Here is a 14,064-nt window from a genome sequence, read left to right on the forward strand (position 1 = left end):
CTAATAGAGTAAAGCACACGAGATGCCCCTTAAATATCTCAACGTAACAGAGTGCTGTAAAAGTTACAGGGCCCATTCCTCGTACATGCCTCTTACGCATTTACATTCTATTGTTTGATTGTGTGTCTCCTTTATTTTTCTTAAGTACATCAGCTAAATTTATTAATTATATTATATAACAAATGTCTGTATGCAAAGCTTTCTAATATTTTTTTTTTTTTTTTTTGTTTTGTTTTGTTTTTTTTTTTTTAAAAGCTTAAATAACAATACAATTGCTAAATAAACAAAAAGATAACGCAGCGCTAGCAACGGAGGCTTTCAGCTGGCGGGTGAAGAATTCCTGGTTTATATACGTCGTAGAAGATCAGAGTCCTTCAGAAATTTATAGATTTTCGAAATGTTGGAATCGGAAGGGTTAATTAATGCTTTCTAATATAATTGTATAAATAAAACGGAGAATACAAATTGAATTCAAAATTCTTAGTAGATAAGTTTCTTTTGAAATGAAAGAGATGGGAATAGTTCGCAAGGTGAATAGGAGTTAACCTGACACTACTCAGTGGAATGTGAACTGTTTTTAAGCACAGCCAATATTTATTTTGGCTCATTTTGCCCAATAGTGGAAGTAGATTCTCCAAAGCTCCTTTTAATTATGTGGAAAATTCAATAATCGAGAATGTATTGAATGTCTAGACAGCCCTCATCAGTCTGCAAAATAAGGGCCAACTCTTTTAATAAGCTTTCCAATTTTAAATTTATTCTATTCTCAAACATCAGCTGGGATGGGCTAATTGGATGTCGTACTCAAAATTCTATTAACGCCTGCTCGTGTTCAAAATTACTTTCAAACCGCCTACCAATAGCAGGCACTCTCAATTAACGGGCGGGCCACATTTTAATTTGGGAATTATATGAAGTGACAATTTTTATTGCATCTGCATAGTTTCCCACACCAAATTTCCCTATAAAGTTGTTTTGAATTAAAATTTTTCTTTTTTGTTATCTTTATATTTATGTTTTTCGTTTTCTTCTGTAATTAATTTACACAGCAATTAACAGCAATTTGTTTTTTCTAATTTTTTCTTAGCATTTCACCGCTTAATGAACTTTGGGTTGCCGTCGCCCATCGCCTCATTGGTGTGTCTAAGTTTCCATTTTCATTACTTGTGAATTTCTCTTGAATGATGCAACAAATTAGTGTTTCTTTAATTTGTCGCATTTAAGTTCAGTGAATTTAGTTGTTTGTGCAGATCAACTCCAAAAAGAAAGAAAAAATCAATTTTAGAAAGCAAAGCATTTTAAGATTATAGCGAACAAAGGGGGGAAAGAGAGAAAAAAATATTTTTAAATTAAAATTTAAAATAAATATTAAAGTTACGAATTCCCAATATTTTTTTTAATCAAATGCCGGAGGGATGGGTAATTATAGTTATTTAATTTTTTATTAAAATTACTTGCAAATATTCTCTGTGGCGTTATTAAGAAATGCAAAAATATATTTCAATACTTTGCCCACTGCGATTGCAGCGTCCATTGCGCATAATTGGGTCAGTGTTGTTGTGGAGTCATCCATAATGAATTGCAATCTGCAATTTGCCACAACAAACTTTTTCGCACAATTTACATTTTCTTGTCATCGTTTTTCAGCCGGCTGCGTTGGTTGCACCTGTGAAACTGTCACAACAAAAACTTTAATTACAAGAAGCCCTTAAGCTTTCCGATGAACTCACTTCGAACGGTAGTTTTGTATAGTTGGTTGAGTTGTTGTTTTTGATTTTGCACGGCTGAACTTTGAAAGTTTTATTTATTTCGGCTTCTGCCAGAAAGACCATGAAAGAAAGTTATGACATGAAAAGCGAAAGGAAAACGTGCAAAATATTTTTAGTGATAATAACTTTGCGCCCTGTAAACATTTTTAATTTTTTTTATTTTGAATTGCCAAATATTTCTAACTGTAAACATTTTATGATTACCAAATATGTTTTGCGACAAGCAAGTTTTTCGCTCAATTTCTCAGCTAAGGTTTTGAGCGAAGGGGTAAATTCGTGCTGCCAGAGAGCAGATAGTCCACTAACTGTAAAGGTGTTTAACGCCACTGAAAATCACTCAGATTACCACTTCCGTGTGCAGCGTTCCCATATCAAGTGAGGCAAATATTTCGGGGACTCTACGTATTTAAATTACGCATAAATCTAAAAATTAATGGAATCTCTGCACTAAACCTTCAGGGATTACTGAGTTTAGTCTCTGCTGTTAATGAAAATAGTAAAACAAAATAATTTGAAAGAGTGGGTTTGTCATTAATGATAAAAATAAATTTCCTCAAACTTTTTTAACCAAAAAAATTTTTTAAATTAAAATAATAACAAAGAAAAAATAATATGAAGGAACGCGTTTTTCCCAAATGATAAAAAAAATGCCTCAAACATTTTTAACCGAAAAATTTTTTTTCCAACTTTTAATTTAAATTAAAATAATAAAAAAAATGATTTGGAGGAATGGGTTCTTCACAAAAGAAACCAAAAATTTGCCTCAAACATTTTTAACAAAAAAGTTTTTTTTTTTAATTTAAATTAAAATAAAAACAAAAATATTTCAAGGAGTGGGTTTTTCACAAATGATAAAAAAATTGTCCTAAAAAATTTTTAAGCAAACATTTTTTTTTTACTTTTTATTTTAAATTGATTTTAATTAAAATATAATAAAAAAATTGAAGGAGTGGTTTTCAACAAATGATAAAAAAATTCTCCTCAAACATTAAGAAAAAAAAAGAATTTTTTAAATTTTAAATTTTATTTCATTTTAAAACATTGTTTTTTAATTTTTTATTTTTTAAAAATTTTTTTTTAAACAATTTTTTAAGTATACAAGTGCGTACCATATTCGAGAACAACTTGAGAGTAAAACTAAGTAGCTTTTATTTCGGACAGAAGTTAATGAAACTTTACGAGTTTTTTACACAACATCCACTTATTTTATATACATAAAATCATTCAATAAAACTTTCATTAGCTGCAATTGCAATGACCTACTCAATCCGGGTCCGGAAACGATTGCATGTCGGAATCAAATGGGGAGATAGGTAGCCATGAGTTCGGTGTTCGTCATCATGTGGTCATGGAAATTTTCACCCTTCCAATCTTGTGTCGCTATCGCTATCTATAGCCTCTGTAGGATTAGAACATAGCCATCTGTCATATCGGCGGTTGGTATTTTATTATTGTTAGCATTTTCTATGGTTCCAGCGGGAAACAAAGTGGCCAAGGTTGGGCTTTTGGTCTTGGACAACATTTTTCACATCAGAAAAAAAATCTGGCGCTTCATTTTTAATTTATAATATTTAATTTAATAATAAGTTTATAATATTTAGAAGGCGTTTCGATCGGGTAACTCGCTGTTCTCGTATTTGCTTCGACATAAACTGTCCTCTGCGCATAACGTTGAATTTTCACCGGATACCTTCATGCACAACTCGACAGATAAGACACTCAGAACCATTAAGCTCCCTTGTAAAGACACTCATTGACTTTGAAGGATCCTCGTTAAGGATCGCTTGCACTTGTTGAATAAATTCTGCAGATTGCACAGTGTTAGAACTTTCTTCGTGTTTTTGCCTTTTGCATCTATATTCTGCATCGCCGCATGATGCTTCCAATTCACATCGAACTTTATGAGCGAATAAACGGGCGCACTTACGAAAATAACATATTTCTCGGTGAGATTTGCACTTAAAGAGACGATAATTGAATTAATCTTCATTTGTTGAGTTAAGTTGTAGTCCTGCATGCCTTATCTGAAAGAGAACAAAAAGTAAGTAAAGTCTTCGGGATGTTATAGCCATATATGTCCGCACACATGTATGCACCTGTATTTTATCCTAAAACACTAGAATTTTTTTATAAAAATGTTAAAATGAGCTGAATAAATTTCACTTCAAAAAACTTCATACCAAAATTCGCAACCTCGAATACATTTCGAAATACTTCGCAATTTTTCGGCATGTCATTTATGGAAAGTTCAAATAAGGTTTTAAGCTATGAATTTATTATTATCGATTTTACAATAATATATCAAAAACAAACTACTTCTTAAATGAAAATGCATATGTTTTATAATATTTGTGAAGAAAACCAACCTGAATTATTGCATGCGCTGCTCTGCTTTTCTCCTTTCTTTAGTTGTACTTTCCCCTATTTTTACCGCTACATTTACTCGAATATCTAAGTATGCGCTCATTCGTTATCAAATGCAATTAATCAAACTCATTCTGACAATAATTTCAGCCACATGCGCACCTGTACATAGTGTTCGTTCTTCCAATCGATTTACTCATAAATGACATTTCAATTTTCTCACCTCCGAGGGCCGATTGGCGGGCATGGCGCCTGGTGCCCCATCTAACCACTACCACTTAATCATCAGCTAAATGAGACTCTGGAGAAACAATACATATGTGTTGGAAAAAAACCGCTTTGATATTGCTTTATTGCCCCCTAGCCGAAATTCATAGGACTATGCAGGAGCCTGTGCATGGATGGCGTATTGGAAATGCTTGAGTTCAGCAGGCGGTGCTGCATCATTAAGCATTTCCTGCCACCCATCATGTCAAATAAACGAGTGCGCGCAATTTCTACGAATACCTGAATATCTATATAAAAAGCAAGAACATGCGAACCATATGTATGTATGTTTTCAAAATGAATTGGAGGAAATAAGTTTTGTGAGATAAGCAATTCTGCTCTTCTCCGCTTTTGCCTACAAGTCGTGCATATATTCGTGTATGTGTGTGCATATGCACTTTCGCGTGTGGAACAATTTGTTGCTGAAAACACTTTCGTGGCCGGAATGCTGTTATTGCTTCTATTGGAAAACTTTTGTTGTTGCTTTTGTGGTAACAAGTAGCAATCAAGCATTTATTTATGGCCTTTTTCGAAGGTTTTTGTCATGTAATTCAATTGTAGATGATTTTCTCAGGCCACCATGGCCAACGTCCCATTTCACCAACCACTCCCTGCCAGTCAGCTGGTAAATGGGAGCTCGTCCATTCAGCATTCACTCGCAACTTGTTTCGGCTCGGCCAATGAATTTCGAAATATTCACATTTTTATTGTGGAAAATCAATTCATTTTTTCTCACAAGCATCTAGCAGCTACTTAGCTTTGCTATGTCGCATACTTAGTGCTGCATATTTATATGTATATGTAAGTGTATGTTTGTTGGAGTGCGCGCGTTGCAGTTGATGTCGTCAGTCTTATAAAGACAATAAATTACACTTTTTTGTCAACGCATCCATCATCGGTGCCGAGGCGACATGCATGGCTTGATGTTGTTGTTGATGATCTGATTTTTGTTACTCTGTTTATGCGCCCCGCTACTTTTTCTAACCGTCGCGCCGTATGCGTCACGTGAAGTTTGTGCAATTCACGCGCTGCGTTCCCATACAAATTGTGCCTGCGTCGCTTTGCCTTCCCTCCGCTTACCGACCGCCCTTTTCGGACTTATTCACCCGATTTTAGTTGAAATTTTTTCCTGCTCCATTCTTAATTTGCGGCGATTTTCTCAATTTTAATGCTGTTTCGAAAACTGACTGCGCCACCTCAGCTGCGGCCTCGTACTCTCATCATCAGCAACTGTTCGGTTGCAGTGCCGCATGTGGATGGTTGACTTCGGTTTGTGCCACAGGCGATGCCGCAATATGCCACCGTTGTGTTTTGTGTGTGGAGCTGCTGTCTCGTGCATTGTGCGTTCGAAAGTGTTTTTAGTTGTTGTTTTTTTGTCATTTCAACTATTGTATAAATTTTGTGCTGCGTGTGTTTTCTTTGGTAGTTGCGCTATTTTATTATTGTTAGCAACTTTTAATTGCTACTACGAGAAATAGCGACTTTTCACCGATTATCTCATTTTCTAGCTTAAATTCTTACCTCCGCATTGTGTTTGCGTTGTGTCATCGATTCTCTTTTATTTATTTGATAGTTTTTTTAAACGCGCATGCATTCGGTAATTTGAAACTTCCCCATTGTTGTTGTTGTGCTCATTGTTATTGTTGCTGTCAGGAAAGTTTCGCTACTTTGTGTACTTAACGAACAACCAGGTGAAGTTCATAGTTCGTGCCTTAGTTCGGCATAGACTCATACCGAGCGCCGCTGCGCTGTTTGTTGTACGAACTGCGCGACAAAGTTCGTTTTGATGGCAGGGTCACACAAGTGAGTGAAATTTGTTGTGACATTTCGTTAAAAGTTGGCTTAAACCGTTAAAGTTCCAAGGTGCATCGAAGTGTTTTTTGGTTTTGTGTTTTTTGTTTCTGAAATGTGTCGAAATTGCGTTGCGCACACTTTTTATGGAGAGAAGAGCGCTTGAAGCGACGCTGCGTCAGTAGAAATTTGTGATGTGTATGCAGAAAGAGTTAAGATTATTTGTTTTTATAAAATTGTTGTATTTATTTCACGTCGAGCGATAAAAATTAAGGAACTCCGGCGAGAAGTTTTAAGTACTAAGATTTAACGACTTTGATGGTGGGTATGAGTTTTAAAATATTTTCAGATATTTATTTAAGGAAAATTAGGTTATAAGTATAGAAGTAAGAAAGTGGGCGAAAAAGAATGTAGGCAGATGCCCGCTCAGCACATACATAGGTATGCGTGTTGTAGGTATGCGCGGGAATGATTACAGTTTTTTTTTTAATTGCGGTAGTCTTGCAGCAAGTGACCGATTACGTATTGGGTTGGGGAATAAGTTCGTAGCGTTTTTACCGGAGACTTTTATTTAAACAAAAAACAAGAATTATATCAATAAGTTAATCAATTATATATTCGCCGTTGCTGTTTACAACCCCTTTCCCACCTCTCGACCAATTTGTTTGATGCCGTTCCGCCAAAAATCACCTGGTCTGATGCCAAAGAAGTTGTTGAGCTAGTTTTTAAGGACCTCCTTGTTATCGAAGGTATGAAAGGTAGCGGAAAAGATGGCAATCGGTCGGTGCAAGGTCCGGGGGAAATACGGCGAATGCTGAAGAACCTGCCATTCGAGCTCTTGGAGTGCAGCATTGACGACTTGTGCAACATATTAACTGGGCAATGTAGAGATCCTTGTAGACCGAGACATTCTTTTCGGGCATTTCCCAGTGCACCGTGCCCTCCCAGTCCCACCACACACATATCATGATCTTCTTTGGATGCAAATCTGGTTTGACTCTCGGCTTTGACGTATCTCCTGGAGCCACCCACTCCTTTCTTTGCTTCATATTGATGTATAGGCTCCATTTCTCATTTTCCGGATGATTCGGTACAAAAAGGGCTGTTTATGACCGCGTGATAGATTGATTGCGGGCGAGATGCTGAGAAGCAATTTGAAGGCGACTTTCGTTGATTTTTCATTGAGCTCGTGAGGCACCCAGGCACCAATTTTTCGGCAAGTCCCACCGAGTGAAGGGGATTGAGAGTTTTATTACGATGAAATGCAAAGAAGATTTCCACTTCTAAACCTCAAAACTACAGGGTCCGGTACTCGAAGTGTAACCTATCCAAAAAGCCAAATTTAGTTTGGAAAATTACTTCTATCCAATTCAAAGTAAAAAATGTGTGAAAATAATACAAAATCAAGAATCAATTTACTTTTGCTCGATATGACCACCTCTTGCCTTGACTATGGCCTCGAGACGGTCCAGAAACGCATCGCAAGCTGCCCGATGTGACTTGCAGGTATTTTGGCCCTCTCGCGAACAATGGTTTTTTCTTTTAGTTTGGGCTCTCCAAAATAGCCCAAAAAAGAATAATCCATCGGATGCGTGTCTGGTGAATTCAAAAGCCATTGTGTGGACGTTATGAAGTTCGGAACTTTGGTTCTTGGTTCACTCGAGCTTTGTGAGGCGGTGCCGAGTCGTGTTGAAACGTCTATAGTGTGCCATCGAAATTCTTTGTCTCTCTGTCTGCCCACGGCTTTAAAGCAACCTTCAGAACACTTTCCTGATAATATTTCGCATTTACCTTGACGCCAGGTTCGATGAAAACGTTGGATGGACACTCTCCGCAGATGGGCGCTCTCCACATCTGCAGTTACAGTAGCCCAAAACATTACCTGGGGCGGATACTGCCTCCTGGGGGCCAATCGATAACTCAAATTCTCGTATGAACGGTTGGTAAAATAAACCCTATCGCTTTGGGAGTTTACGAATTGCTCAATTTCAAAAATTTTCTAGTCAGAAAACACAATGTTCGGAAATCGACCATTTTCGGTCTAACTTGTTGCTGTTTTGGTGTGAGATCATGCGCCTTTTGGATCTTGTACTCGTAAAGCTTGACTTTGAAATTATTTTTCAGTATGCGGCGGATGCTATGATCAGATATTTTCAGTTCTTTGGTTATTTGATTGACATTTCGTCGGGAGTTTCACTTAAGTCGCTTCCTCACTTTTTGAACCATTTCACGTGACGTTGCAGTCCTTTGGTGACCTTTCGCGATGCTACCAATATCATTTTAACGAGTAATGGTGCGATAAACAAAAACTGTATTTACTTTAAGGTGTTTGAGCTCAAGAACAATCGCTGGTTGTGATTTTCCAGCCAAATACAATGCAATCACACTATTACGTTTGCAATTCTTTACTGATTTTCTTTTTTCACGCTTACTCTCGGCAAAATGCCTCCGCGCGTTTGTAAACAATACCCTGGACTGTCATTTATTCAGCTAATATACAGCTAGAGCCCGTGCATCAGCTGCGCGAGCGATCTGAAATTGGTTACACTTCGAGTGCCGGACCCTGTAATAAAAAATTGAATAACTCAAAAATGCAATGAACATAGTTTTGTAGAGCAGAAATAATTCTACTGAATCAATTCTTACTTTTTGCCAAGCAGCAAACGTTGTAGAATTAAAGAAAATATAGAAATGCTATGAACATCATTTTGATTGGGCTATATATTTCTCTAAAAATTTTACTTTCAAATGTTGCTGCTGTTCACGTCACGGCATAAAACTGTAGGTCCCTCGATTTGCGGAAAAACAGCTAGATGCTCACCACAAATAGGAGAAGCACCGCGGCCAAACACCACATAAAAAGTGCAAGCGCCAATTATAAATATAAATTGTGTTTCAGTAGTCGTTTTTTCATATATCACCAACATAATCTCAGTTTTTTCGTAAACAAACCGCTGTCATGGCCTCGCTGATGTCAGTCAGTCAGCTGATCCTTTCAAATTCGCCGGTTAACGCTCTGATCTTGTCCACGCCTTCTACACTCTTTTCACCTTAATTCCTGTGCTCGGTTTTCACAGCTATAATAGATTTCATATATAATATATATTCACCATCTTTAATTTAAACGCTAATATTTGCTATACAGAAAAATTATCTACATCTGGTCGCCTTTCGAATCTGAAGTGCAGAGCAGCCTGCCGTAATCCAAATCAAAAAAATTGAGGAGATTGAAATGCTAAAAATAACTCCATCATTGTGTCCCGTATTATTCTTACGCACACAGACACACACATGACTACTTGTAAATATATATTTCGCTGTATTTATTTATTTATTATTTTTTTGCCTTTGCATCTGTGAAATCGGCGTGTGAAACAGCACAGCAACTTCCTTTCGTGAAAAATTAGTTCAAATTCTAAAATTAGTCGTTGCTTGTGCAGTCGGCAGTCAGTAGGTACAAATAGTTGGAAGCGAAGCATGAGCAACGGAGCGCAAATGTATGACGCAGCTTTTGCTGTCAGCAATAGCCGGCAGCAACAAACGAAGCAGCAAATGTTGGCAGCAAACTAGCGATGAGTGTTGGAAAAATCAAAATGAAAATGAAAAAGAAAAACTGCAAACACTTGTTGGAGATTTACACGCACACATTCATATACACACGCATGCATACACAACTTGTTAGAAGAGCTTTTCAGTGAAATTTTCATATGTGTTTGTGGACACATAAAAGTTGGGCTCTCATTGCTTGGTGCCAGTGTTGCAAACGGCGAAGTAAAAAATTAATGTGTTTTTAGATTTTTGTTTTTGAAATTGTTTTTTGAGATGTTTACATAACTATTTAACAAATCCTTCTCACTTCAGTTGATTGGTTTTAAAGTTAAATCAGTAATTTAAAGTGTTTTGGAAAGTCATCGTGATCCATTGTGTTTTGTTTTTTAATTTCTCTACTTCGCTTCTTTTTCCGTCATTGGATGTGGTAACTGGTGTAGTGCACCTACTATGTTGTTGTTGTTGTTTTACCTACTATGAGTGCAGCCAGCTAAAGTCATTAGTGGCATGTTGCAGTAACATCGAAACGGCATGTTGCTGCCGCACTGAGCAATGAAAAACAACTCGAAACGGAAGCAAATCAAAAAGTATTTTAGCGCGCGCCAGAAAACTCATGGCCATAGCGTGAAGAAACACAATCCACTTTAGGTATAGTTACATGCACAAGTAGCGTACATTCAACAACAACAACACCAGCAAAAGCAACTATCAGCGCCGTAATGAGGGTGGTAGAGAAAACTGCTCGAGCACTCATAGACTCGCATAGAACATGAATTCGCAATCAGAATCAGAATTATTAATGGCACGGCATGAAAGTAGTGGTTGTTGTTGCTACTGTTGATGCTCTACATTGTCGGCGAAAGCCAGTGGACTGGAACTGCGCATCGGCGGGTTGGTGATGTGGTGTGCAAAAATGAAGCCAAAATTTCGATGATGATTGAGGAAAAAACGTAATTGGAATGAAGAAAAACTTTTAATGAGGATGCGTAAATAATCTTTAACAACTACTCGTGTGATTATTTTTGCATATTTGAATATTTTCGCACCATTTTTAGCAGAACAGTTTTTTTTCAATTTCCCGCAGGCAAAGGAATTAAATATAAAATTCAGAAAAATACCATAGAATTAATGAACTGCGTCAATTGAGGCAAAGTTGACAATGAAACTTTGAACTGTCGGAAAAAGTAAATAATAATGATGATGCGCATTTATGAATACTGGTGCGCCAGTCTATTGGAATTCTGTTAATAAGAGCTCGCGGCAACAACACAAATCGCCACCGACGCCACTATTGTGGGCGCGTAAGAAATGCGGCATGCGACGAAAAGTTTATGATTGTGTCTGCTACCGCAAATTGACCGTTCAAGTATCTGAGACATATTAACCAACACGTTGCGGTGCTTTCTCAATTGAATGTTAATTTATATTGACTTGAAAAGTTTTGTCCTTTGGGCATTTAGGTAAAGTATCATAACCAGGGTGGGTATGGAAGCGCGCGTTAAGCTGCGGAGGGAACGTAAATTACTTGTACACCTACAAACATATACTGGTATAGGTAACACGTATACGAACATCTACAGAGTAATCCAAATACAAGCTTATTTTCATACACGGCGCGCTTAAGTCCACTAGCGGATTATAACTTCATTCCCATAATGGCTGTTAGTAACGGGCAAATGAATTTGAGATGATTGTACCGAAATATTTAGACGAATTTAATTATCTGTCCATCGGTGTGGGGAGCAGGTAACTCAAGTAGGCTTTTTATTTAACTTGTTTTACATACAAAAATGAATTTTTTTTTTTTTTTTTAGTTTTAATAATTTAAAAAATAGCGCTGAAGGTGACAATCCCGAAAAATTGGACCTGGACGGTGTTGTCCATTTTGACTCTTCTATTTATTTAACTAAAACACAAAAACAAAAAAAAATATTTATTAGTATTGTATGACTGTAGCTGTGTCCCGCTACTAGAATAAAATAAAAACAAAAAAATTGACAAAATGGCGCGGTTTTGAATTTCACACTCTAAAAATGTTTTTTTTTTCAGTTTTTTGAAAAAAAAAAAATGAAATACCTAATATGATTCTAGTACGGGCGATAGCTATTAATGTTGTGAATAACATATTAAAATTTCAGACGATTTGGTTGAATAGTTTATATTTTTTTGTGACAACACCAGGCCGAAAAAAGTCGTTTCGAGATAAATGAGTTTAAACTTTAAGGTACAGGAGCGCGCAGCCCGCTCTCTACCTACATAGTTAATGGGCTGTAGAAGCTACAATACTGGGAATTTCCGCATGCAAATTTCACCGTATATTCTTAAAATACTATACTTTCGAAATATCGAAATAACAAAAAATCGATTTTTTGAAATTTCTAAACCACCGGGTCCCCTTAAGCGGGTATTCATTACGTATGCCAGTAACGCGCTGCGGCAGATAATAATAAAAATAATAATTTCGTATGTACCGTGTGCCCAATGGCCGACCTGAACTATCTTTTGTGTCCTACTACTTGTTTCAGAAGCTGGTAATACTAGTCCTATTGTCAGGCACTACTGCCATCACTTCATTTCCTTATTGCAGGTCTTTGTGCGCTAATAAAATTGTTAGCAGCCTAGATTTTGGCGGGTTTTAACATTACATCTGTTGTACAGTCCTGATTAAAGGAACACCAGTGATCAATATATAAGGTGGCACAAAATTAATGACCCCATTAGAAGACTTCTAATTTTTGGAATGGCGAATATTACTAAAAAAATATATACAAAAACAAGATTGGATGATTTGTGCAAACGTATTCTCTTTTAAACACATTTTTGCAGTAGTTTTCCCATTGCCAAATCTTGTTTTGCGTATGGAATAGAGGAATTCAGATATTTAGCAATACTCTGCCTCATTTCATTAACCTCTTCTGATATGCCTTGCCTTAGAATTGTCGGATAATCTTGGATTTATGTAACCTGAAATTCAAAAGGTCCCTTTATATGTTTATATGATTCTGCCGCATTTACCTTTCACTTAGGCTGCTTTTCTTAGTGTTCAGAGTACCTTATGATCAAAAAGTACCGGGAAGGTGCTGTTGACTGTTTTCTTCGATTGCCAAGGCGTAGTGCACCATGAGCACCTTCCATCGGGCCAGACAGTCAATAAAGAATATTATTATTATCTGTTTTGAAGTGTTTGAGAGATGCTGTACGTCGCAAACGGCTGGAAATGTGGGCAAATAGTTGTTGGATTTTGCATGATGATAACGCGCCATCGCACCGAACCCATATTGTGCTGGATTATTCGACCAAACACCAAGTAAATACCATCGTGCAAGCATCGCATTCACCTGATATGGCCCCGTGCGACTTCTTTTTGTTTCCCAAGTTGAAGTTACCACTGCGGGGATGGAGATTTCAGTTGATAGAGGAGCTCAAAGAGAATGCGACGAAAAAGCTGAAGGCTATCCTTTCGTTGGCCTACCAGGGGTGCATGGAGGACTGGGTTAAACGTTGGCACATGTGTGTTGCTTCAGTCGGGTCATATTTGAAGGAGATAAAATAAATTTGCCTGAAATTTAACTTTGTTTTGTTAAGTGTTATCACATGACATTTGGCAAGTCCATGCATCCCCTTTCGTCTAATCTAACTCTTCAAAGGTATGATTTTTTACACACACCACAAACTATCAAAAAACCGATATTTTGCACACTAGGGTTCACTGTTTTATTCATCGTCTCGGCGAAGTCCATTGACCACCTCTCGGAGGCACAATTTGACAACATTAGACGAAATGATTCTCTGAGATATCGATGCTAATATGTGAAAGCACTAGACGAAATTCAAGTTCTTAAGATGAATATCAACACAGTTGTTTGTGAAGTAGAGTTAAAGCCTGCCAACCAGGTCTTAGAGGTTTGAGTTACAACACCGTGAAGCTAGTAAAGATGGTTTACTTGTATAAAATTTCTTCTCATTAATGAAGTTCTTCTTATTAAGGTCAAACATCGAAAGAAATTGATTTTAGTGCCTTTAAAAAGAAACTTGTACGAGTATTGGGACCACCGAATGGGCTAGGCATGAAATGGGTGGCATGCCCGTTGGAAAGCTCTTGTCGATTTGTCTGTTCAACCACATATTTCACTTATAAATATTATACACATGAATGTATATGTACAATATAGTATATATGCATGTACAACATGGTTTTCTAAGCGTTTGTGTGTATGAGTGTTTTATGTTCAACTTGCATTGGCATTTTTCTGCAAATTAATTCTGTCACGATATTTGTAGTCATTGAAGTTTTCGGCCTCTTATCGCAATTTCACATATCTGC

Source organism: Anastrepha ludens, chromosome 5, assembly GCF_028408465.1.
Source record: "Anastrepha ludens isolate Willacy chromosome 5, idAnaLude1.1, whole genome shotgun sequence".
NCBI classification, from domain to species: domain Eukaryota; kingdom Metazoa; phylum Arthropoda; class Insecta; order Diptera; family Tephritidae; genus Anastrepha; species Anastrepha ludens.